Here is a 21787-nt window from a genome sequence, read left to right on the forward strand (position 1 = left end):
TATTTTTGAAAAAAAATATTTTTAAAGATTTTAAGTAATCTCTCCACCCAACATGGGACTCGAACTCACAACACTGAGATCAAAAGTTGCATGCTCTACTGAGTCAGCCAGACACCCTGAAAATATTTTTGAAGTGAACATAACCTCAAGATTTTACTGTCTTCAGGGCCCCTGGGTGGCTCAGGGTGGCTGAGCATCAGCCTCTTGGTTTCCACTCAGGTCATGATCTGGGGGTCATGAGATCGATCCGAGTCAGGCTCAGGCTCAGCAGAGTCTGCTTGTCCCTCTCCCTCTGCCCCTCCCTGCTCTCGTGTTCTCAAAATCTTAAAAAGATTTTATTGTCTTCATAATAAAACAAAATACGAGGTTTAGAGCTAGATTACTTGGCTCTTCATCTCTTCCCAATTCAAAATGCTTGCCTCTTAATAACCAGTGTTCTCTTAGATCTGCAGCTGGGCTCAGCACATTCAAGCCCCGGCCTTATTTTCTTTGTAGTTTTAGCTCTTTCTGGAAAATCAGCTTAGGCTTCTCACCATAGCTGACCTGCTTTCTGTACTAACGCTGCTTTCCCTGGACACAGCATACTTGCCCTTTCTGTACCATGTCAACTTGTGGGGTTGGTGCTTGCCTCGTTTCTTACAGTCTAATGGATTTCAGGGACATTCAACATGTTTGCCAGGGTGCTCTTAGCCTGAAAATATTTAAACGGTTGTATGATGCATTTATCCATTTCCATGCATGTATTTATTCACTTCATACATTTTTTAGTGACTTTAATGTGCTGTGTCTTGTGAAAGGTCCTGGGGATGCATTGATAAACAAGACCATGGTCTTGCCTCATAGAGCTTTTCCCATTTTATGGATATCTGAGCATTTATTTTGCAATATCTTTATTCTACTCAAAGAAAGCTGATTTAGCTGGGAGGAAAATATTTTGTCCTTTCCCCTCTTTCTGCTGCACACCTGGGATGTGAAATGATAGCTGGCACTCCAGCAGCCATCTTTGACCATGAAGTAACACTGAGGATGTAAGCCAGATACTGAACATAGGACATATAGAAATCTGTGTCCCTAAACAAACCATAGAGATAGTTCATGGGTCCTGGCCTGTCTACATTAGGAATGCATCTGTGTGAAACAAAAATAAGCTTCTAACCTGTTTAAGATACTGTTATCATGGGTTTTTCTGTTAAATGCAGCAAACTCATTGCCTAATTGATACAACTGCTATTTGTATAGAAATTTCACATTTTCATGTAATCCAATGCATCACATTTCATCAACTCTAAGACACATTTTTTTCTACAATGCAGTCTCTGAAATCCATACCATAAAATTCACCATCCTAAATGGAACAATTTGGCGGCTTTTAGTACATGCACAATGCATTCATGCCACCAGCACCGATTCCAGAACAGGAAACCCTGTACCTCTTAAGAAGTCACTCAACACGCCCCCTCCTCCCAGTCCCTGGCAATCACTAATCTGCTTTCTGGCTCTGTGGATTTCCCTGTTCTGGACACTGCATATCGATGCAATCATACAACATGGGGCCTTTTGCGTCTGGCTTCTCTTGCTGAGCATCATGTTTTCCAGGTTCATCCACGTTGTAGAACGTATCAGTACTTCATTTCTTTTTATGGCCGAATAATATTCTGTTGTATGGATATAACACGTTTTGTTCATTCATCAGTTGATACATGTTTGGGTTATTTCCACTTTTTGGCTATAAGAATAATGTTGCTACAAGTGCTCGTGTACTTTTTTTTTTTTTTTTTTTTTGAGGATAGGTGTTCTCATTTCTCTTGAGTAGATACTGGGGAGTGGAATTTCTGGGTCATATGGTCATTCTGTGGTTAGCTTTTTGAGGAACTGCCGAACCATTTTCCAACATGGCTACATCATTTCACATTCCCTCCAGCAATGTACCAGAGTTCCAATTTCTCCACATCCTCACCAACACTTATTTTTAAAAAATATTTTTATTTCTTTGAGAGAGCACACACGCACACAGAGGGAGAGAGTGGGAGAAGCAGACTCTCTGCTGAGCAGGGAGCATAACATGGGGCTTGATTCCAGGACCCTGAGATCATGACCTGAGCCGACTGCAGATGCTTAACCGACTGAGCCACCCAGACACCCTATTATCTGTCTTTTGATTCTAGCCATCCTACTGGGTATGAACCACATTTAATTAACCATACCCCAGTTGATGGGCTTTGGGTTGTTTCCATCTTTTTATATTATGAATAATGCTACTACAAACATTTGTGTACAAGTTTTTGAATGTATGTTCTCAGTTCCCCTGGGTATATACCTAGGCATGACATTGCCAGGTCATATGTAATTCTATGTGTAAATATTTTAAGAACTGTCAAGCTTTTTTTCTTTTTACAGTGGCCACACCATTTTACATTCTTGCCAGCAATGGATAATTCTGTACACTCTCATCAACATTTTTATTTTTCTATCAACATAATTTAAATGACAAATTTTAATTCTTTCTTAGTGGTATATAAAATAGTGCACCTTAAGTCAATGATGTCTTGGAGCCAATGAAATACCATATGCAAAATTTCTTTTGACTCCCATTTTTCTCTTTCATTTTGAAATTTAAATAGAGATAGGCACAGAGAACATTTTTATGCTTATCACCCATTATTGAGAAATTAGTTTTTTTCACTTCAGATATTTTAAAATAAAATACAACATAAAAGTTTAAGCCCCCCTTCCCCTTCACACCTGTTATATGTCCCCCTTCTCCAGAGATGATCGATATCACAAATTGTGCATCTATCCTTTTAGATTGTAGTTTATTACTATTGCTAAATATTATAAATATATAAAATTTTACATTTTTTAAACTTTAAATATATGCTACCATACTGTTGTCATGCTGCAACTTACCTTTTAAATAAATACTGTTTTTTGAAATCTAGCCAGCGATGTGCTGGTAGATACTTAACTACCAGCTCTTGCAGGGGAAAGGAGGGTGATTTGTAGCTTTTGCTAACTTCCGTGTTGTAGCTACTCCTAACATGGCTGATTAGAAGCTACTGATGTAAGGTTCCTGAGATTTTAACAATCGGCTCTCATGAGCTGGCTGCAGCGTACCAATAAATCTAACCATATTAAAGCATAGGGCTGGGAGTTGCTTTTTTGGTTTTAATATCTTTTTTAAAAATATTTTATTTATTTGAGAAAGAGAGCATGAGCAGGGATAGCGGCAGAGGGAGAGGGAGAGGGAGAAGCAGACTCCCCACTGAGCAGGGAGCCCAATGCGGGGCTCGATCCCAGGACTCTGGGATCATGACTGAGCCTAAGGCAGACGCTTAACCGACTGAGCCACCCAGGCATCCCTGTTGGTTTTAATATCTTAAGAATGTATCACAATGTTTTTATCCATTCACTTATTGACCACCACTTCCAGTATCTCTAGGGTTTCATTGATATAAAAAAGTGCTACAGCAAACATTCTTCTACACATCTCTTATGCACACATGCAAGACTTTCTGCGTCATTGGGTATGTTCATCACCAACATTACTAGATGTAGAAAACCGCTTTCAAACCTGGTCACACCAGTTCACCCTTCACCAGCTGTTTGTAGAGATCCCATTTCCCCACAACCTTGAAGACTGGTGCTCAAGGGTATACTCAAGGGTATAATTCCATTGGTGATTTTATATGTAGTTGTCCTTCTTCCTGAAATCCAGTCTTTTTTTTTTTTTATAAGAAATTTCTTAGATATTTATCGTTTTGGGGTGTTTTGGGGGGTTTTTTTGTTTTTTTTTTTTACATTTTACTCTGGTATTTACCTGTCTGGAATTGATTGTAATATAGCAGGTTCTTATAGAATGTCAAAGTCTAGACCCAAAATTAGATAACATGGCTACTTCTCTCTGAATTTGAGAGAAATGTAAAACTTTGAAATTTAGAAACAGAAGCTAAGATGTGTGCAATGTTGTATTGGTTACTATCGCATTTGGCTTCAAGCAACAAAGAACCACATTAACCGTGGCTTAAATAAGTGTGGTAGATATTTATTTCAAGCAATAAGAAGTCCAAGGCTGGTAAAGGAGGCAATGGTGCCATTCTGGACCTAGGTTCCCACCATGTTTCTCTGCCATTCTTTGCCTGTAGGCCAATTTTCTCATGCTTATCAGCTCATGGTTACAAAATGGCTGCGGCAGTGACAGACTTCATATCAGCACTCAAGGCAGGAAGTAGGAGCAGTGCTCAGATCAGGTGCTTGTCACAGGGCCACCCTCTGTGCTGAGCAAGTAGTTTTAATGGGAAATATTCTCTCTCATCCTCTAAACAGAACTGGTATTCTGTTAGGCTTGGAAAGGAGGAGGGAGATGCCTACCACAAGGGTTATTAGAAATGTGGATTTTTTGTACATTGATTCATAGTAGCATCAGAGTGGGTGAATGCTGGGAACTTATTCAGAATTTCTTTTTAAAGATTTATTTGAGGGGCGCCTGGGTGGCTCAGTCGTTAAGCGTCTGCCTTCGGCTCAGGTCGTGATCCCGGGGTCCTGGGATCAAGCCCCGCATCGGGCTCCCTGCTCCACGGGAGGCCTGCTTCTCCCTCTCTCACTTCCCCTGCTTGTGTTCCTTCTCTCACTGTGTCTCTGTCAAATAAATAAATAAAATCTTTAAAAAAAAAATAAAGATTTATTTGAGAGAGTGTGTGCATGAGTCAGGGGGAGGGGCAGAGCGAGAGGGAGAGAAAAATCTCAAGCAGACTCCACACTCAGCACGAGACCAACATGGGGCTGGATTTCAGGATGCCGAAATCACAACCTGAGCTGAAACCAAGAGTCCACTGACTCTTGCCTCAGTCGGACTGAGCCACCCAGGCGCCTCACATTTATTCAGAAATTTTGACTACCCAAAAGAACACAGAGTACACAGTGTCTACTTTTCAGTGCTTTGTTGGTCACTATTTTGTTCATCCTGCACTACCCATTAAGTATCTAGGTTTCACTTCTCATTTCCCCTTTTTACTAATTCGAAAAGAATGTAAAATGTTAGAACCGACAAATATTTAACTGGGCACATGCTATCTTATGATGAATTTTCCAGGCATGTCTCCTGCCATAAAAGTGCTGAAAACTTTATAGGCTTAGACTGTGGGGTGTGGGAGACAAGCACGTGGGCTTAAGAAAATCTACCTTGTCATTTATTGTTTTGTGTTTGTAAGACAAGTCACCCTTAGTGTCTCATATTATTAGCATAAATCATAAGTGCTTCTTTCCAAAGTTGAAAACACTTAGCAATACATGCGGGCGGGACCAGAAAGGGTGTGGTGACTTTATAGACCATAACCAAGAGGTGAATCATGGGGATGCTGCACATTAAACAGGAAGGAGGATATCTGGACACAAAAGGAGAACATACATTAGATTCCACAGCAATTAGTCTCTTCCATAAAAGCAGCATCTGGTTTTGGAACTTGCAAGAAGAATAAAAAGAATTCGAAGGAGCTCTGGAGGAAAGCACTGAGGCACTCGCTAAGTCAGTAATTAACAAGAAAGTCCTGTGAAGAAAGCCTGGGCTGCGCAGTGTTGTCACTGAGCGGCCGCCCAGGAACGCCCGGCAATTGGGACTGCACCTGCGCCGTATCACCGTTAGCACAAAGCGTAGGTGTGCACGTGTGGCTTTGTGTCACTTTTAATATTCATTTATTGCAGTTTCAGTTTTATCCATTCCCCATTCTTCAATTTTATCTATTCTAGTATAGATCAGAGAAGCGTTTCATCATCTACAAGTGCCTCCTTTAATAGCTTATATTCCCAGTGGAAGTTTGCTGGATTCTGGACTTTCTGAAATAAGAAAAAAACTTTTGGATGGTGTGCTCTCTGATCTCAGACGACACAATGTGTATGTGAATCTTAACTCATATGCCTCTTTAGGAATGCACATGTTATGTAATAGGAGGCACACAGATTCCAAACAAGAATGGTTTCCTTCACCATGGCTGGGCATCACATCCCTGTTTGTGTGCATGTTCTTATGAAAGGGAACCAGAGAGCGACAGCATCAGGCTGCTGTGAGGATGGACTAAGGCAGTTTCTATTGCATACCTGCCGCACAGGGGATGCTCAGTAGATGCCAGCTCCTTTCCCCTCTGTCCTTCCAGTGTCATCTGCATGACAAGTGTGTCCATATTTGCATAGGTTTAGCCTTTGCCTTAGCGGGGCCATTAGAGGGAGCAAAGAGGGGATTCTGGGACCAGGAGCTCTTCCTCCAGAACCCTTGAGGTCAGCCTCCTACCTTGTCTTAGAGGAGCTCTCAGACATATGGACTAACATAGCTAAGAGATAGAGGACTCTTCATTTCACAGATTAGCAGACGTCAAAAACCCACATGGGGAAAGAACTTACCACCAAAGTAAAAAATACCCTTAATGGGATACGTTCAGAGTGAGCCCTATGGCTGTGGAGCTGGGCCTGGTTCAGGTAACACCTGGAGATAGAGTGGTGCCTATTACAGCATGGAGCTGGGGTTCCTAGGGTCTTTTCTGTGGCTGACCTGAATATTGGCCAGAAGACTACTTAGTTGGAGAAGAATTTTTTTTCAGATTTTTTTAAAGAGAAGTTTTAGGTTTACAGCAATATTGAGAGGGAAGTTCAGAGATCTCCCATAACCCCCCTGCCCTCCCACATGCATAGCCTCTCCTGTTATCAGTATCCCCCACCAGAATGGTGTATTACAACTGATGAACCTACATTGACACATCATTATCACACAGTTTACATGAGGGTTAACTCTTGGTGTTGTATATTCTATAATGACATGTATCCACCATTATAGTATCACTACCCTAAAAATCCTGTGCTCTGCCTATTCATCCTTCTCTCTCCCCTAGCTCCTGGCAACCACTGATCTTTTTACTGTCACCATACTTTTTATCTTTTCCAGAATCTCATATAGTTGGAATCATATAGTATACAGCCTTTTCAGATTGGCTTCTTTCACTTACTAATATGCATTCAGATTTCCTCCATGTATTTTCATGGCTCCATAAGCTCATTTTTTAGTGCTGAATAATATTCCACTGTCTGGATGTACCACAGTTTATTCATTCACCTGCTTAAGGACATCTTGGTTGCCTCCAAGGTTTGGCAATTATGAATAAAGCTGTTATAAACAGCCACAGGCAGGTTTTTATGCAGACATAAGTTTTCAACTCCTTTGGGTAAATGCAAAGGAGAACAACTGCTAGATGTATGGCAATAGTATGTTTAATTTTGCAAGAAACCACCAAACTGTCTTCCAAAGGGTTGTATATACCATTTTGCATTCCCACCTGCAATGAAAGAAAATTCCTGTTTGCTCCATATCCTTGCCAGCATTTGGTGTTGTCAGTGCTCTGGACTTTGGCCATTCTAAAAGGTGTGTAGTGGTATCTCACTGTTATTTAAAAGGAGAATTCTTCAGGTGAAGATTCCCTTTATTTTCCTCCTGCACAGAGGATTTACGGGAGGCCCAAATTAATTATCTCTTTGGCTCTGACCATGGTGCTGAATCTTTGGATCTTGAAAATTCAACTCCTACAATGGCAGTCGATTCAAAGTCTCTCAGTTGTGGGAGGTGTTAAAGCGATGTAGGGTTAGGGTATGTGCCCCTTCTTTCTTCTGTAATTCCACTAACCACAAAATTAAGTTATAGGGTTTATCTATTCTCTTGAACCCCTTTTGAGGAATAGGATTGGGGGAGAATTTTTGCCTACAGTTTACAGATTCAGACACTCCTAGTTCCTGAACTACAGCTGAATAAGAGTAGAAGAATTTTGAATGGTCAGAAAACCATCTGGCACCAAAGTAAACTGAATTAAGGTCAAGAACAGTATTCCCCCCCCCCCAAAATCTCTAGGGAATAGCAGCAGCTATGCCACAGTTTCTAAAACAATAACCACAAAGAGGCTTCAGCTTCTCAGAGTGGGAGGCCCAGACTTCAGTGCAGTCTGTTTCACTACTGACATCCAGAAAATTTGTGTTTACATTAAGGCTTTATCATAGGTTAACCTTCTAAAGGTTTTGTGGGAATAGTACTTTTCATGCCAATTCATCACAGAATGCCTACACTCTTCTAGGCATGTGGACCCTGACATCAAGAAGCTTACAGCTTATTAGGTAAGAAAAACATGAATAGGAGGGACTCTAATGCAAGGCAGAATATACTAGGTGCTTTAACAGAGATACCATGTATTAGAAAAATTGTGACACTAGAGTGATCCATTCTGATCCGGGATCTAACCAGAGAGTTCTCCAGAGTCCTGAGCTCTGGCCTTAACTTCCACTCACATTCTATTTCAGGGCAGACACATCTGAGTTGATGAAGTCTGGTCAGCCAGAAACCTCTTTTTAGAGATAAATTCCACTTAGTGATAAGATGCTGCTCGAGACTCTCAGGCCTCCTGCTTGCTGGGAGCTGGGGTGGACTGTAAACAGAGGGACACACAGGTATTTGTTTAGGAAGGACAAACCATATGATCAGCCTTTCCTCAGCGGACTTGGGAGGATACTGGTCAGCAACAGGATCAGAATGTCCTTCATCTAATTAAAACATCAGGTTTTCCTCCTAGGATCTCTTCCTCAGAACTTAAAATACTTCAGAGAGAAAGCTGTGGCATGCTGAGATAAACACCAGCTTTAGGAGAACAGCACGGATTTTTAAATAACTGCATGTAAAGACAGGGCTTGCAATCAGTTTACCAATATCTTGACGTGGAAATGGCCTGAGGAGCACAGTTCCGGGTATGTTACAGGGGGACCTCCATAGGCAGTGCCTAGAACATTGTAGGAATTCAATAAATCTTTATTCAACTAAATTATTGCTGAGATACTAAGCAAATGGGGGACGGTTGCTTCTCAAGGCCAATATTGTCCTCCAGAAGGCAAAGAGGAACTATTCACGTGTTTCGGTCCCTAGGGACATGCTCACAATCAGCAGACAGTAATTCTCACATTCAGTAGCACCGAGGAACTCCTGCTGCTGGGATGAGAGGTGTGAGCTCAGGAGAAGCTCACCCAGGGACCCAGAGTCTAAGCTATCTCTGCCGGCCACATCATCTTCAGTTGAAAAAGAGTATACATGTCCACAACTCATCTGTTTCTCTTTATGGACGTTGCCACTTTCACCTTCAAGACATGTCAATGAGGTACTGCTATTGGCCTTACTTTTTAGTAGGAAAAATGAGGCTACTGGTTCATTTCATGCACATCAGTGTGGAAACAGGACCTTCTCAAGGTCATTTCAAAGTCATTCACAGGTGGGGTCCTCCCATGGATCTCCTAGCTGTTCACTGTTTAGTTGTTGAAGCCCTGTTCACTTACATGTGTCCCAGCCTTTTCCCCCACCCAACTCTCTAATTTTGTTTGTTTTGTTCTCCATGTGCAGGAAGTCAGTGAGCTAGGATTAGAACATGGCTCTATGTACAATCCACACCTTCCTTTGTCCTTGTTCTACTGCCTGCCCTTGACCTTCCCCTCTGGCCTGTTCAGTCACAGGAAGGAAGCCTGAAGGGAGAGGCAGCTGTTTTCATAGACTAAAAATGCCTCCCACAGAAGTATACCCAAGGGCTGTGCTTATTTCCAAGACCAGTTCTGACAGCTAAGAAGGCTGGCGCCCAACTGGCACACTCCAATACCTTTGTCCTGTCACCTCCTGCCACATCAAGGCTTTGGCACAGTATTGGCTACTTAGCCTCTGCCAGGCCTGCACCAGCTCTGCCCAACCCATAGCGGGAAGTGTCCAACATGTTCGGGGTTGAGAGATTGGTATGGGGCCATAATTTTCCGGCTTTTTTTTTTTTTTTTTTCCATGGAGGCAGGATTTAGAGAAGCACCTCCATCCTTCCTCTTGCCTCCTCTGACTGCCTCCTCGGACGTCTGATGAACAAGCTCTCTGTCCACCTGCAGACCCTCTCACCGCCCAGGAAGAAGCATTCTGTGCCCACTGCCCCTCATCTCCTCTCTGCTTTTAGAAAGCGCTAATCTTGAGACAGCAAGTCTGTACAGTTTGGTCTGAAGCTCCCCGACCGCACCCACATACCAGGGCAGTGCCAGCTCAGGCACTTACCTGTGGTTTCCACACAGTGGGCAGGGCTGGCCATTGGGCACTAAAGGCCACCTGGCGGAATAAGCCTTTTCAAAGCAGGATGGCTCCAAACCCGTTGGCTAGAGTTTGTTCCCTGGCCCTTAGGAGAGAACGAGTATAGCTGAGGGGTGTGGAGCCCAGAACTTCTCTATAAGCAGATCATGGGAATTAAAAAAAAAAAAGTCAATGCCAAAACAATTCTTCAGTCAATGGATTGACAAAACACAATTTCTATGAGGTTCTAAGCTCCAGGCTCAGAAAAATCAAAACCCATGGCAATGGGTGGCCAGTATGCCTAGATGAGGCAGGACAGAGAAGATGCTAGAGCCTCTTCTCAACCCTCACTGATGCACTATGTAGGTGTTATGACAGCAGTTCTCCCTTCTAATACCTCTACTTAACCATCTGTAGAATGGGGTAAATACTATTTTGTTTTTTTTAAAAGATTTTATTTATTTACTTGACAGAGAGAGAGAGACACAGCGAGAGAAGGAACACAAGCAGGGGGAGTGAGAGAGGAAAAGCAGGCTTCCCGCGGAGCAGGGAGCCCGACACGGAGCTCGATCCCAGGACCCTGGGATCATGACCTGAGCCAAAGGCAGATGCTTAACAACTAAGCCGCCCAGGCGCCCCTAAATACTATTTTTAAAAAAGATTTTGAAATAGGTTTTAAGGATTGCTTGGCTGGTGGAGCTGCTTTTACTACAGGCTATAGGAAATAATCAACATAAGTTTTACTCAGCAGACTTGACTCCCTAAAGAAAATTATAGCATGGAAAAAAAAAAAAAAGAACAAAATGACTAAGGCAGAGGAAGATGGCACAAAGGTCACAGGTGTGTAGCATCCATCCACCCAATAATAATCCCACTGGGGCGGTACACCTGGGCTTCCAAGGGGCCTCAACCACATGGCAAATGAAGACAATGAGCAGCATAGGGCTGACCTAAGCTCGCTGCTGGTCCGGAGATAAAGAACTGTAACTGCACTGTTGCTCCAATTTCTGGGAAATTGGTTAGTAGAGACCCTTAACAATTCCTCCTGACCTATCCTAAAAAGTGCATCGTCCTCCTCCTTCCCCTCATCTTTCTCAGCAATACAGAAAACAGCTCCGTTTGTCAGCCACTTAACCCACAGCCCAAAGCAAGCCATCTTGCTCCTTAGCCAGTCATGGGAGGACGCGCAGAGAATCCCAGGAGCTGGGCTGCCCCTCGGGTCCCAAAGAGCTGGAAATAAAGACCAAAAATAATGTCGGGTCGTTGGGTACATGGTGATGCTATTAGCTAGTCTGAAGTTCAGGTTAGCCTGTTTTCCTGACGTCGTCATTCAAAATTGCACGCCGCAAGAGAGCACGGTCAGGGAGGCTGCTGCTAATGTTGCCCGTACTAGATCAGATCCTTGCTGGCCAAGCCGCCGCCTAGATTTCTCACCATGATTCATTCCATGGCATTTGTACAGTGAGCAAATGAGAGAGGGGGTCTTTCATCTCTGTTCAGTCCTTCCACTGGCCGTGCCCATTAACCATCATCCACAGCCACTTAAATCTCGAAGCCCCTTGACTCTCTGAACTGAATTCAGACTAACTCTTGGGCTCCACCTTTTTTTTTTTTGTTTCCTAACAGTACACTGAAACTATTCTGTTAACTTTAAAAAAGGCCAGCTTCAAATGTCATCTTTGAAATCTATTATTTTTAAGCCAACAGCTTTGGGAATCAGAATGTCAGGTCTTAAAAGTGACCTCAGAGACGATCTAAGCCAGCGGTTCTGAACTTGGGGGTTAAAACCCTTGGAGGGTTCATGGAGAGCCTTTGGGGACCCGTGGACCTCTAGAACACACTCAATTTTGTATGCATGTGCACTATTTTTCTTAAATGGGGGGAACCACAGCTTTCATTAGAGTCTTTAAAAAGGACCCCGAGGGTGCCGACTTGCTTTAGAGATGAGAAAACCGGGCTCCTCACAAGTACAATGGTGAGACGGCTGGAATCAGACATGGGCTGCCTGACTTTGAGCTCTTCGCACTATACAATATTGATCTTAAAAATCGCACAGACTTTCACTTAAACCCAGTAACACATGGGCTTGTGGCGATCCTTCTGAAATCCCACTAATTTGATGATCAAGAAACAAGTACGAACCAGCAAGGACAGAGGGAACAAGCGTCACGGCAGCAGGTGAGAGCTGTCAAGGGAATCTGAGGGTGACAGCCATGTGATGAATGCAGAGCAGAAAAAGCTGAAACCCAAGCCCCCAGAGAAGCAAGCCGCGCCGACAAGGCTCGGGAGCCAGTGTGGGGCTGAGAGCAGGACTGTGGAAGGCTCCGTGAAATCCGCCCTTCTCCCCTGTCCTCTCCAACACCAGTTCCCCTCTGCAGAGCCTGAACCAGAGAAACCTTGGACTTAGGAATATCAGGCACGGCCAAGGGAAGAACAGGGGCGTTGCTACAAAGAAGGGCTAAATTTGAGTCCATATCCTGAACAATGGGACTCCCAGACCCCTTCCTCACTGAGTTCAGCCTCCAGGATCCAACAGCCAGGCTTGCCCCTCTGTGCTGGACTGTCTATGGTCAGTCAAGTCGCCACCAACACCGGCCCACGTAAGGCTGGGAAGCACGTTTCCCAGAACCCCTCTCCCTGCATGGTTCCAGGCTCCAGTGTGCAGTAACAGGAAGGTGCATAAGATTTGGGAGGCGGAAAGGGCAGGAACCATTATTCTGGGGTTGGATGGGGCAGGGTCATGGACATCTCCCCACCAGCTCCCACTCTGCGGCCCCCCCTTTGGTGGCTCGAGGCGGCAGCTTCTTGGACTCTTCCTGAGGCTGCCGGCTTTCCTCACCCCAGCGCTGCAAGCTCAAGTCTTTGGTGACAATTTCACTAGTTGTCCAGCTGCAGCCTTCAAGACCCTCCGTCCCCCAGCACCCCCCGCATCGTGGAAGCCATCATAACCATATGAAACCCTTTATTTTTGTAAACTTTGGAGACTCTGAGCCTAACTGATAAAACCTCCAGCAACAGACTAAAGGATGATTCATCTCTGCAGAAACTAGACCAGACCAAGGGAGAAAAAAACCCCCAAACTTATAAATGGTATTGGGAATCCTCAGTGAAACAGCTCCATCTCCACTCAATCACCCTGTATTAGCTTTCTACTGCCACTATGACAAATTACTACAAACCGAGCGGCTTAAAACAACACAGTTTTACTGTCTTACCATTCTGAAGGCCAGGAGTCAGATACAGGTCTCCCTGGGGGTAAAACCTGGGTCCGCAGGGCCGGGTTCCCTTCCGGAAGCTCTAGGGGAGATTGCTTCCTTGCTTTCTGCAGCTTCTAGAGGCTGACTGCGTTCCTTGGCCAGCAACGTTGCACCTCTCCGACCTTCCATAGTCACATCTCCCTCTGACCACAGCTGGGAAAGGTACTCTGCTTTTAAGGACTCGTGTGACTAGATTGATACCACCTGGGTAAGGCACGCTTCTCTCCCGGTCTCGGGATCCTTAACCGGAAACACCTGTGCAAAACCCCTTTTGCCATCTAAAGCATGTTTCCACAGATTCTGGGGATTGAGATGAGGGCATCTCTGGGAGGTCCTTATTTTGCCTACCCCACATCCTAAAATGAGGTCCAGGAGTTGGTAAGTCCTGACAAGGTATACAGAGTTTCCAACAGTTTTAAGGCCCAGTCCGTAAGTATAAATGGATAGTCTAGAATCTACAGACGTTTGAGCAAACTTCTAACATGAAAGACAAAACTAAAACCAGGCACACAAAGAACCTAGAAGAAACAGAGATAATGTCATGACCAGAAACCTTCAAAAAGAAGAAAAAAAAAAAAAGGATTTAACATCCTTAGAAACATTTCTGAGTCCTCAAAACAAAACAAAATGCTAAGAAAAACCTTTCAGATGTTAAATATATATTAGCAGAAATCAGAATTCAGTGTTAAATTTTGGAAATAGTGGGGGGAATTTTCCCAGAAAGTAGGACAAGATCAAAACAATGAAAAACTGGAAAGGAGACAAATGGGAAAAATCACAGCATTATTCCGGGAGGGCCAATGTACGAAAAATAAGAGTTCTAGAAAGAGAAGAGTGAGGAAAGAGAATTATCTAAGAAATAACAGAGGGATATTTTCTAGAATTAAAGACATAAGCCTGCAGAATGAAAGGGACATTAAGCTCTTGGCCAAATAAATGAAGACGCCCTCTATCCTGGCACGTAATTGTGACATTTAAACTCAAGGAATAAACAGACTGTTCTAAAACTTCTGGAGAAAAAGAGCCAAAAATCAGCGTTGTCTCAGACTTTTCAACAGCACTGGGAGTCAGAAATGGACATTATAGTTCTGTAGTAAAGAACTGGCATTAAGTAAGTACATGGAAAATTAAGCAAATTAAAAAAAAGGAAATTACTAATTGCATAATTTAAAAAGTTTTAAAAGGAAATGTCAAACTGTATCGCTACATGGTCAACAGGATTGATACAACTACCAACACTAATTCTTGACTTAACCAAAAATCATGCTGTAACTAAGTCGTGAAAGTGGACAGAGTAGGATGCATAGGAGTGGTGGTGTTAAGAGCCAAATCCTCATTTCCATAGCAGGAAAGCAAAATAAAGTCAAAACCAAGAAATAGCAATAAGAACACTGCATGGAGGAAACAAAAGAAACTGATAAATGGGCTGAGAGGGGCTGCTTTGAGGGAGGGCAGAAGACAGCCCTTCATTATTGTAGGACTCGGTGCCGCTGACTCGTTGGTCTATGCACATAGGACAGTGACAGAAATAAAAACATAAATGTAAAGAACAACCCAAATGCCCATCAAACAGATGGGTGGATGAACAAATTGTGGTCCACCCACATAACGGGATAGGATTCAGCCTTAAAAAGGAATGAACTGCGGACGCATGCTACAACATGGATGAACCTTGACAACATTATGCCAAGTGAGATTCCAATCACGAAAAGCCACACATTGTGTGATTCCATTATATGAATGTCTAGAATAGGCAAATGCACAGAAAGCAGATGAGTGGGTGCCAGGAGCAAGGAGGAGGGGAGAATGAGGAGGTGTTTACTTCATGGCTATGGGGCTTCTTTTGGGGGTGATGGAAATGTTCTGGAATTAGTTGTGATGGTGGCACAAGGTCATGAATGTCCTAAAAGCCACTGACTTGTACACTTTAAAATGGTTGAAATGGTGAATTTTATGTTATGTGAATTTTACCTCAATAATAAAGAAACATAAGGAACACAGTATAATGGATTCTATCTAGCATACAAATTCTATTTCATTTTTGCCTAAATGAGAATTGTTTACAAAGTCTCTACATGTTTATACATTCTTTGGTTTTAGTAAACACAGGACAATGAATCAAATTGAAGCCTTTGATGATTTATGGTTTCCACAGTATCTGCGGATCAGTCATCATTTTGAATAAGTCAAGATTATGTATTTCAAGCACAATAGGCAGAAATGAATTATGTACTAACCTCAAATATAGTATTAGAAATATTTATGCGTGCAGTTCTTCAGTAAACCTAACAGCTTGCTTTCTTGTAATCTGACACTTTCATTTCAAAGTTGAGAAATGCAGAAAATTTAATGAATTCAGAGTTCTGGGAAGTAGTATGTTGTAATGAGGTTACATTGTGTTTTGCTCCCTTTTTCCCAATTATATTTCATTTCTCTCTCCTTTGGCACCCTCTCCTTCTGCAACCTTTTCTACTGTTTTTCTCAGTAGTCAATTATTGAAAATCAGTGAGTCTTTCTGGCAATGGAGAAGAGCTGGACCCCTTAAATCAAGCCTAGAAGCAAACCTCGGCTACTAAGATTTGGGGTCTCATGTGTGCATTAATTTCCAGAGTTCAAATCTGTTTTATTTTTATGACTTATTTGGGTTCTTTGGTAGGTCACCAAGGAGATTTTTAAAGTCCTGTCTTGCTTAACGGCTTTTTAGGATCTACATAAAGCTTAGCTAAAGTCACCTGATTTTCTCATTATACACCCTGTTAAAAAATTCAACCAGGAGATTATATGTCGAGGTAGGATGTCCTTTCTCTTTCAAACAACATCACTCACTTTTTCCTGAAAGCTTTATTTTTATATGATTTGTTAAGGACCACCTGGAAATGCTGCAAAATAATCCAGCTTAATGTTTAAGCAATCAGGGAACAGTAATTTTTATTACCCTTTTACAGTTTTATTTACAAAATGTTTACAAAGATTAAGCATTTGTAGTACATGATTAATTCGTTGTAAAATTCTGGTAATACAAACTGATACTAAAGGAAAACCCAAGAAGACTAAGTGACTTGGCCAGGATCACACTGCACAGGAATCAAGAGAAAAGGAAATCAGTTCTCTTAGATGGATAGTTTTCATTTACATACTTATAAGAAAATTAAGTAATTACATATTATATAAAAATTAATTTGTACCAACATGATAATGCAAAATAACCATTGGCAAATCTCATATTTGATATTCTTATTAAATGAAAATCCAAGTTTTAGTTTATTAAAAAAGCATTATTGCTTTTTTAGTAAGGTAGACGACATTTAGAAGTATTTCTGACTTGTTAGGGTCTTACCATTTTTTATTTGTAGCCACTCCCACCTCCCCCCCCAGTGATTTCACATAATAGACTTTTTAAAAAAAGATTTTTATTTATTTATTTATTTAGAAAGTGCATACATGCGAGCAGGGGGACGGGCAGAGGGAGATGGAGAGAGAGAATCTCAAGCACACTCCCCACTGAGCATGGAGCCCGACACGGCACTCAATCTCACAACTCTGAGACCATGACCCGAGCAGAAACCAAGACTCAGATGCTTAACCAACTGAGCCACCCAGCTGCTCCTAGACATTTTTCATTAAGTTAATATAATGGTTATTTTTCCTAGTAATTATAAACAAGACCCCTAATTAAAGATCTTGCTAATATTCCTTTATTATCTGTGAGTAGATCTCCCAGATTTTAGCAAACGTATACGCATTTCTTCTCTCTACAGACACACACACACATGCACAGTTATGAGGCATGGTATCTACTAGGCTATTAAAGTATGATACCAATCCTGGAATAGAAAAAGGACATCAGTGGAAAAACTAGTGAGATGTGAAAAAGTCTGAAATTCAGTCACCAGTAAAGTGCCAATGTTGGTTTCTTAGTATTGACAAATGTACCATGGTTATATATTAATAATAGAGGAAACTGGATGAGGGACAGAAGACAACTCTATTATCTGTGCAACTTTTCTGTAAATCTAAAGTGATTCTCCAACAACATGTTTATCTAAAAACAAATTAGGTACCATGAGCAGGAAGTCTGAGCCTAGATAGGAGTACTACCAGCCGTAAGAGTCATCTATTGCTGCATTAAGAAGTAACCCCAGAATGTAGTGGTTTAAAGTAATAAGCATGTATTATGTAACAATTTCTGTGGGTCCTCTAGTTCAGGGTCTCTCAGGGCTGCAGTCAAGGTGTTGGCTGGAGCTGCAGTCATCCCCACACTTGTCGAGAGAGGATTCATTTCCAAGCTCATGTGGCTCTAGGCAGGCCTCAGGTCATCATGAGCTGCTGCCTGAAGACATCCGTTCCTTTCTACCTGGGTCTCTCCACTGGGCAGTTCCTGACATGGCAGGTGACTTTCCTTAGAGAAAGACAGAGAGAGAGCATGAGCTAACACAAAAGCATGACAGGATCAGCCCATTTGTAACCTAATCTTGGAAGTGACGCCTCACCTTAGCCTTATTCCATCCAAGAGAAGTCGGTCATTTGGTCCAGCCCATGCTCCACAGGAGGGCGTGAACACCAGCAGGTGGGGATCAGTGGGGGCCATCACCCAGATGAGCACCCCCATCATTACATAAACCACTATGAAAAGAACAGTACTCATTAAGATCACAGGCACAGGAATCAGAGAGATCTGGGTTCATACACCTGCCTGAAAACTTGATAGTTACATGATCGGGGACAAGTTACTTTGTTCTTTGTGGTTTGTTTTCTCATCTGCAAAATGGGAATGATGATAATTATATTACCTACTTCCCATAAATAAATATACTTACCTTTACTCTATTTTGAAAGTTAGAGTAAATTAGATAATTCATGTAAAATGCTCAGCAAGTGACTGGCACAAAATAAGAGCTCGGTGTTGGCCGCTATCATCATTGTGATTGTTTATTATCCGATTTAGAATGCAAATCTAATGTCGACAAGCTGTGAAACCCTAGGCAAGTGACTTAACTTTTCTGTGCTTCTACTTCCTCATCTAGGACTTGGGGAAAATACTACCCACCTGGCAACTGCTAGGCAGTTGGCACGTAGTAAGCTGTAAATTATTATTTTTAATGGATGCAGTCTGCTCAGCAAACATTCACTGCCTGTTAGAGTTAGGGCACATCTGTTTTCGTGGCTTTGCTGTTCTCTAAAACAGAGACAAACATCCTTCCATAATAACTATTCTCCCCAAGGCTAACTCATTAAATAGATCAATTCCTAATACTTATGCACAGAAGAAAAAAACCACATGGCTAATCCATAATGGAACGTACATCAAAATCATATATAAAAGTTTTAGAAAAGGATACATGCCCTTTGAAGCAGATTTATTGTCCTCTACTTAAATTTAGGTCATCCCTGAGAGTAGTTTTCATTCCCCGTGCATTTGGCAAATGAAAATGGGAGAGAAACCCTGAATTGGCTGAACAGAGGAAGCACAGCCCGGAAGGAACATTTCCTACAGAAGATCCTGCGTGCGTACGTGAGTATGAGCTGAATGCACAGAGTGTGAATGAGCTCCCGCCCCTCGCAAATGCGAGGGTCTTACAGGCGGGCAGAGAAGACGGGGAAGTGAGTTAAGTGATCACAGGACCACATGGAGCGCGCCATCAGGTTCTACAGGACAGAGAAGAAAGCCTCTGCCAGTGCTCTAAGCCTCAAAGTGCAAGACCAAGTGAAGGCCTCACAGACATGCACACACGAGCCAGGGGTTAAAGAATTAGCTGGAGCGCCCAGGCGGAGGAGGAGGAGGAGGAGGAGGAGGAGGAGGGGAGGGCCGGGCAGAGCAAACAGGGTACGCACAAGCTTGGAAACGTGGAGGTACCTGGAGGGGCAGCAGCACCAAGGGGCCGTGTGAACTCAGGACACAGGCTGGGAGACGAGTGCGAATCATCAAGGACGGAGAGGGAACAAGGTCACACGCGTGCTTCAGAAAGATAATCGGTGTTAACACAAAAACGGGACTGAAGGTGGGAGGTGGGACAAGAAAGCCACCAAGCTGGCTCAAGGGTGGATTATACAGAGTGGAGGAAGAACGGCCACAGGACTTGGGGAGGTGGGTGTCCTGGGGCGGCGGGGGCAAGGGAGCGTGAACCGTCCTACAAGTCTGCGGGGTCCAGCCTTAACCGTGGGGTAGAGCAGGGGAGTGGGTGTGGGGGGTGGGGTGGGGAAGAGAATGGGCACGGCTTTGGTATATTAAATTGAGACAGGTTTAGAATAGCTGGTAGAACTATCTAGGAGCCGCTGACAATATGGCAGTGAAGAGTTCTGGAAAACTATCCGTACCTAGAGCTCCAGTTCGGGGGAAATTAGTACCTTGCAGGTGTACCTGGAACCAGGGGAGTGAGCAAGATCAGTCAGGGAGAACAGAGCCAGGGAGGAAAGCACCTGAGAGGGTTTGGGGGAAATAGTAACCACAGGACAGCAAAATCAGAAGTGACATGACCTCATTTGATGTGGGTGGTAGAAAGTTTTGGCTGCCAATTCCAAGTGTTTTCCTAAAGAAGAAGGAGGTCAACAGGAGGAAGGGGGTGTGAGAAGGGTAGGGAAGGCAGAGAGGCCTGAACTTTGCTGAGCAGCGTAGAGATCACTTGTTAGGCCAGCTAGCTTCTCCAGGAAAGCGAGAGAATGGGGGTACAAGGCCTGGCATTGCACCAGGGGCCCCCGCCCGGGTGTCTGGGATGCCGTGGGGAGACACAGGGTGGCAACAGCAGGCTGCCCTTCGGGCTAGATCAGTACCTGTGGGCACAAGTCGCATGGATGACCCCTGGGAGCTCATTCTGAGGCCTTTTCTCCCCGCCTTGCTTGGTTCTGGAAAACCAGTGCTGTTTTTGACCTCACCACTTCCCTTCCATGGTAAGGAGGTATAATTTAGGAAAATAGCTCAAATATAACCTCTGGCTTTCTTTACCTTGTTCTCTGATGGAACTGAGCCGTATTAACTTAGTTCTGTCCTAGACACAGAAACCTAGTTACCTGCACCATTTTTCTTCATGTGCCTTGTTAGACTGAACTTCTAGCCGGCTGGAGCCTGGCACTGCCTTTTATGAAAGTGACCTGGTTAACCATGGAATGAGCTCACCGCCAGGCAGGAGAGGGTTCGCAGATGAGGTCACGACACACGTGTCCCACCAGGAACAGAATTTACTCCCTCGCTGCTCCTTTCAAATGACCCGAGGCAGTCTTTGATTTTATCCATTTTTTTCTAGGTATCTAGCATCGAAACAAAAAATCCTCAGAAATTCTGTGGAGTTTTCTCTAAAATAAAACTATTGGCCACCTGCTAACAGTTAATCAGTTATCAGCGTTATAACGCACGCAATTCAGGGCAGTGAGAGTCAAGGTAAAAACTAAAGCACTACTTCGGTATTTCTGCTCCGTATTTCCATTTTCTCGGTTCTTATTTGTGGCCCCAAAGGTCACCAACATATTTTCTCTCCTTTTGTCAGCTGCACGGTGCTCTTCCCCAATCATTATAACCGATTTCAGATGGTGCTAGAAAATTATATTGACTCTGAACACCAAAAGAAATCAGTCATCCTCTAAGGGGTCACAGGACGACGTGAGGGTCAGGAGGGACCCAGGAGTGATAAATCCACCGTACGTTTGGCCCTTTAACCCTCACACGATGGAGTCTGGCCTGCAGAAGGATTATCACACAAAACAAGTATGCAGTTCTAATAACAAAGACATCCCTATAACGAGCTTGTTAAATGTAACACCATGGCTGGCAGGGTTAAGGAGCGCGTCAGCTGCGCCAGGCCGACTCCGTGGCCGTCTGCGCTTTGCTTTCAGATACTCCGGGGCCGTCCCATTCATTCCTTTCACCCACTAGTAGTGACGCTGGTCTCCCCCAAGAACACTGATTTCAAATGGTGCTAGACAATCACTATTTAAATCTAAACCACCATATGAAACCAGCTTCCTGGAGAAGCTTTATCATCTATTTTTTCTTCAGAATGCTCTTATAATAGGCTCAAGACAACCTAGAAAGGAAAAAGTTGAAACGTGGCTGTGGCCATTTCACTCTGTGGTCTGGAAAGAGCTTTCGTGAACCACGTATGCATACACTGTTATCACCAAATCTGTGGGGGGGGGGGACACGCCTGTGACTCTTTCTGCTCGGCCTGCCCAGACGCAGGCTCCGTTTTGTCACCCAGGGTCAGTGGCAAGTGGCACACGTCAACCCCTTTACTCCTGATGGGAAGTCAAGAGTGAGCCCTTACTTGGGTGAAGAAGCAGAGCCCCTCCTGGCGTCAAAGTATCCAGCGGCAGGATCCCGAGGACGTGATGCTGATGATGAACCTGACCATGTACACAGAAAGCGCACACAGTAAGCGGGTGCTCTGGGAGAAGCTGGAGAAAACACTTTCCTAAACCTTACTTTCTCTTTGGGACA

The 21787-nt window shown here is 43.5% G+C and overlaps 1 protein-coding gene across 1 annotated transcript in view; it reads right to left on the minus strand.

The window, feature by feature from the left end:
* Positions 1-16270: 16270 nt before the first annotated feature.
* Positions 16271-21787, minus strand: part of LOC144379599 (uncharacterized) — a 215937-nt gene continuing 210420 nt past the window's right edge. Inside the window, exons 11-14 of the mRNA XM_078059574.1 lie at positions 21615-21693; positions 19214-20601; positions 17850-17982; positions 16271-17758 (exon numbers count right to left, since the gene is read on the minus strand). The gene's annotated coding sequence lies outside the window, so the exon portion shown is untranslated. The remainder of the gene's footprint in view (positions 17759-17849; positions 17983-19213; positions 20602-21614; positions 21694-21787) is intronic.

This window comes from Halichoerus grypus, chromosome 12 (assembly GCF_964656455.1).
Source record: "Halichoerus grypus chromosome 12, mHalGry1.hap1.1, whole genome shotgun sequence".
Classification (NCBI taxonomy): Eukaryota; Metazoa; Chordata; class Mammalia; order Carnivora; family Phocidae; genus Halichoerus; species Halichoerus grypus.